The 5,056-nt window shown below is 43.2% G+C and overlaps 1 protein-coding gene across 2 annotated transcripts in view; it reads right to left on the bottom strand.

Moving 5' to 3' along the window:
• GPR55 (G protein-coupled receptor 55) overlaps window positions 1-3,740 on the bottom strand; it is a 73,850-nt gene extending 70,110 nt beyond the window's left edge. For both annotated transcript variants that reach the window (XR_337730.3, XM_006171117.2), the window contains exon 1: window positions 3,586-3,740. The gene's annotated coding sequence lies outside the window, so the exon portion shown is untranslated. The remainder of the gene's footprint in view (window positions 1-3,585) is intronic.
• Between the last annotated feature and the right edge of the window lie 1,316 nt (window positions 3,741-5,056).

Genomic DNA, 5,056 nt, shown 5'->3' on the forward strand with positions numbered 1-5,056 from the left:
GCAGTTCACGTCCTGGACCCAGTGGCTTAAAACACACCGGGCGCGTGTGCGTGAGTGCCCAAGATCCTGAGAGGAGAATGGAGGAGAAGGGATTGTGGCGTGGCCATCCCCCCTGGGGGGTGGTTTCTTGCTTTCTGTCTCTCTGTCTCTCTCTGTCTGTCTGGCGAACACACACGCCCTATAGCAAAAACCTCTCCTAAACCCCAAAGCCTGACTCTGGTATTATCATCTTTGCCTCCTCTAACTTTGCCACCATTCTCAAATCAAACCTAACAACCAGAATGGGAGAAAATATTTGCAAAGTATTCATCAGATAAGGAACTGGTAATCATAAATTATAGGGAACTCAAGCAGCTTATCCTCAAAAAAGCCAACAACAATTAAAAAATGGGCAAATGAACTGAACAGACAACTCTCCAAGGAAGACATATGAATGAACAAAAAAACATATGAAAAAATGATCAATATTCTTTATCATAAGGTAAATGCAAATCAAAACCACAATGAGATGCCACTTAACACTAGTCAGAATGGTATGATTAAAAAAAAAATAAAGAATAACAAGTGCTCCTGACACAGTGGTGAGAATGAAGCCCTTATATACTGTTGCTAGGAATGTAAATTAGTACAACCACTATGAAAAACAATATGGAAATTCCTAAAAAATCTACAAATAGAATATCATATGACACAGTAATACCTCTCCTGGGTATTTTCCCAAAGGATAGGAAAACAGTCAGTCAGAAAGACACCTGTATATCCATGTTTATGGCAGCATTATTCCCAATTGTTAAGACAACCTAAATGCCCAAGAATGAATGACTGGATTGAAAAACTGTGGCACATATACACCATGGACTACTACTCAGCCATAAAGAACAACGAGACCCCATCATTTGATACAAAGTGGATAAATATGGAAGATTTAATGCTAAGTGAAGCAAGCCAGACTATGAAAGACAGACATTGTATGTCCCCGCTCAATATATAAAGACCCTTATTACCGGAATCTTTACAAAATGATGATTATCTGATTCTATCATTCCTTCTTTATTTATTAGCTGGCATTCTATGAAGACAAGCTAAAGACTGAGGGGTTTTGTTTTTTAGGTTTTTTTTTCCATAGAACACATGTACTCATAGGAGAGAGACACAGAGAGAGGGGAAGTGAAAAATGACCCCCTAGGGGGGATGGCTATGTTGCAATTCCCTCTCCTCCGTTTTCCTCTCGGGATTTTGGGCACACGCATTCACGCACCCACTGTGATTTTCAGGCTGCTGGGTCTAGGACTCAAACCATGGTTGGCCATATGGTAATCCAGTGCCTTAACCACCATGCCATCTGCTGGCCCGACATCTGAGCTTTTAACTGTTATAAACCACATTTAAATGGCCTGAAATCTTCCATTGGAAAAATAATGGTCAGCATTATGAAAAATAACACAGTAATTCCAAAACAGAAGTTGTGATATTTGTGGTGCCCACTTTTCTTCCTCCTCCTTCTTTCCCTCCAACTGTTCCATGTTTTGAGTACTTTGTCCCAGCACTGTGTTAAAGCGCTCTGCGAATACCAGATCTTTCATTACCATCCTACAAGATAGGTGCTATTAGTCCCATTTTGCGGATGAGGAAACTGAATCACAGACGAGCTACTTGCCCAAGGTTACCCAGTGAGTGAGAGACCTGAGATTTGTGACATCAAAGATCATGTTCTGGGGCCGGCAGGTGGCATAGTGGTTAGGGTGGCTAGACTCCCACATGGCTGACTATAGTTTGAGTCCCAGACCTGGCAGTTTGCATTCTCGCTTTCCTTCCCTGTCTGTGTCTCTCTGCTCAAGTTCAATAAAATAAAAAATAAATAATGACAATGAATAAAATTAAATAAAGTAATTCTTAAAAAAAAAAAAGAGAGAGAGATCATGTTCTGTCTGGGTCAGCAACACTCCTGAACTATTGCATTATTCTTTTTTACATATTACTCATCTGTAACAACTGCAGCAATAGTAATACTGGGTGGGTGTTTGTTGATTGCTAAAGGACTCTCTCTCTCTCCTGAGTCCTGTGTAATATCAAAGCATAGTAAAGAGTCCAGAGGAATCACATCAAAATAGTGACAATGAGATTGTGGGTAATTTTTCTTCTCTTTTTCTTTTTCTTACCCGTATTTTTCAAGTTATTTCAATGAACATGCACTACAGATAGACGAAAGATGGATGATAGATAGATGATAAATAGAGATATCAATATCTATATCTATCTACGTATCTATCTCTCTATATATGTAGCTATTAAGAGAAAAAAGAATTGGAGCAAATTTCTAGATGTGAGATTCCCTCTTCCTGGGGATTGCCTATGCCTTTTAGAACCAGGATCATAAACTAGACCTCATGAGTCCATGACTGGGTTTATGTACCAGCAATTAGCAATTTAGAAGTATGATCGCATGACTCACTCTGCACCACACCAACTGGGGGGAAAATTTCAACTTAACCGGTGGTCCATTTTCCCAGAGTCCAAATCACAAACTGACTTTGTGCAAGTCCCCAGCAGCTAGCAAGGTCAGAGAAGCCTGAGCTTTGCACTGCAAATTGTTTTCAAAGTTACAGCAAGACCATGAAGCACACAGGAAACAATTTTCGGAAAGGACAAGATAAGAAATGCTCGGTGCCAGAATAAGAGAATTGACTATCAGCCTGGAAGGTCAGATATAGAAGTTACTGCGGCTTTCAGAAATTTCTAGAAGGGAAGTCAGAATCACAGACCAGAAAGTCACTTCCCTGAGAGTTTTTATAAGTTTCTGGACTTTCGTGACACTCGAGTTTTTAATTTTGTTACCCCATGGATTTTTCCCTATAATCTTCAGCAGATGGTGAAAATATGCCTTTGAAAGGGGAAAAGAAGGGACCAGCAGATGGCGTAGTGGCTATGTCACTGGACTCCCACGTAGGCCACTGTGGTTTGCGTCCCAGGCTCAAAAATCATGGTGTGTGTGTGTGTGTGTGCCCAAGATCCCAGGAGGAAAATAGAGGAGAAGGGGTTACAGCATGATCATTCCACCTGGGGGGTGATTGCTCACTTTTCCTCTCACTGTCCTATCTCTGGTGATGGCACACACCCTATGGCAAAAACCTGTTAAAAAAAAAAAAAAGAAAGGAGAGAAAGAAGAAAGAAAGAAAAAAAACAAAAGAGAAAGAAAGAGAAAAAGAAAAACTAGTAGGGTAATTGAATCCTAAGGACAAAATCATAAACAGTCAAAAGTCATCATAAGATAGCACCAACGGTAAAGAGCTTGGAAATTATTACTTCCATCTCCACAACACGAAAAAAGCTGGGGGCTGGCAGGTGGTGAGGTGGTTAAGGGCACTGGACTTCCACGTGGCCAATTATGGTTTGAGTCCTGGACCTGGTGGCTTGTGCGCGCTCGCGCTCTCTCTCTCTCTCCTATTGTCCCTCTCTGTTTTGTTTTGTTTTGTTTTAATCCTGAACAAACTGAAAATCAACAAGTTTTCTTAGGTCCCTCAGAGAGTTGAATTTACAACGCAAACCACCCACCCTGCAAACGAGAATCATGACCGACCAACTTACCAGAAGCAGAAGCATCCCTGGAGCTGGCAACTCTCAAGAGCAGGAACGTGGAAATGGCAGCTGTTGGGCTGAGTGCAGAACCGCTTAAGAGTTCAAAACTCCTGGAGTCCCAGGCTTTGGGAGACTTTACATTTTTCTGAGATTTACCATCAACATCCCACTAGGTTCTCACTGTGAAAATGGGAGATCAATCCTCCTTCTTCAGACAAGGGGAGGGGGAAAGTAACCAATTTAAAACACGCCCAGAGAAAAATGTAACCACTTTGAAGCCCAGAGCGTTCTGTTCTCCTTAACAAAGGCTGGCCAGCAAGGGACACTGCCGTGCTCCTAAAGATCACAGCCCAGGGACTCAGACACCACTGAGATTTAATTATAAAACTATAAAAAGAGAGCCAGTGTGGTGTGGTGGTTAAGGTGACTGGGTCCCATGTGGCTGACTGGTGGTTTGAGTCCTGCATCCAGAGGCTGGAAAAATGCTGGGTCTATGTGTGTGCATGCCCAAAGTTCTAAAAGGAGGACAGGAGAAGGGATTGCCAAGTGCCACCCCCCTTGACGGGATGCTTTCTCACGTTCTCTCTGTCATCCTCTGGCGAGTCCATGAGGCCTCTTATTAGTGGTTGGGAAGCTGGGAAACATTGTGATGGGATGTTTGATTCTTGGGCCCAGATCGCTAAGACAAGAGACCTGTCCTGACACACAAATAAAACCACAGCCATGTGAAAAGTATGGAAAAGAGAAGTTTTAATAGTAGCCCGGGAGAGGTTTGAGCAGGCAGGTTGCCAGGTGACAACTGCACCGGGAATGGCATTAGGGGTTGCTTTTGTTGTGGGGTCTCATTATGAATATTGAGGAGGGGAGGTCTGTCACTATAGTCAGCTCTATTGTTTGTTCTGTGGGCTTTTGTGGCACTCGCACACTTCTTGCCTGGTGCCCAGTGGGGGAAAGGCGTGTGCACACCCAGTGTGGACTCTGAAGTACGAGCATGCGCATAGCAACTGTTCTGCCCATACCGGACTAGCCCTTCCAGGGGAAGGTGACATCAGCCAAGCAGTCGGAAGGCATGCGTGGCTGCAGGAGGGGGAGGCAGTTACATTCTCCAAGTCTTTTAATGACAGTTTCGGTAGTAAAAGTCAGATAACCTTTCCCCTTGGGTGCCAGGAGTCTGGTAGCAACCCCCGACAACAATGAGTGATTGTTCAGATGCCCTCTCCTTTGAACGTCTTGTTCATATCTGTTGGCCCTCCTATAACACACACCATCAAGAATTGAAGAAAGAAACTATTGAAAGCTTCTCCATCCTAATCCCTTATGTTTAACCCTAAAGTGGGTAGCTTAAACAACAAAAAAGTGTATTCTCTCACAGTTCTGGAGGCTCCAAGTCCAAAAGCGAGGTATCGTCAGGACCAGTCTCTGTCAAGATGCTAGGGAGGAGTCCTTCCTTGCCTCTTTCTAGTTCCAGGAAGTCCCGGCA

The sequence above is a fragment of the Tupaia chinensis genome, unplaced genomic scaffold (assembly GCF_000334495.1).
Source record: "Tupaia chinensis unplaced genomic scaffold, TupChi_1.0 Scaffold149383_1, whole genome shotgun sequence".
Lineage (NCBI taxonomy): Eukaryota > Metazoa > Chordata > Mammalia > Scandentia > Tupaiidae > Tupaia > Tupaia belangeri.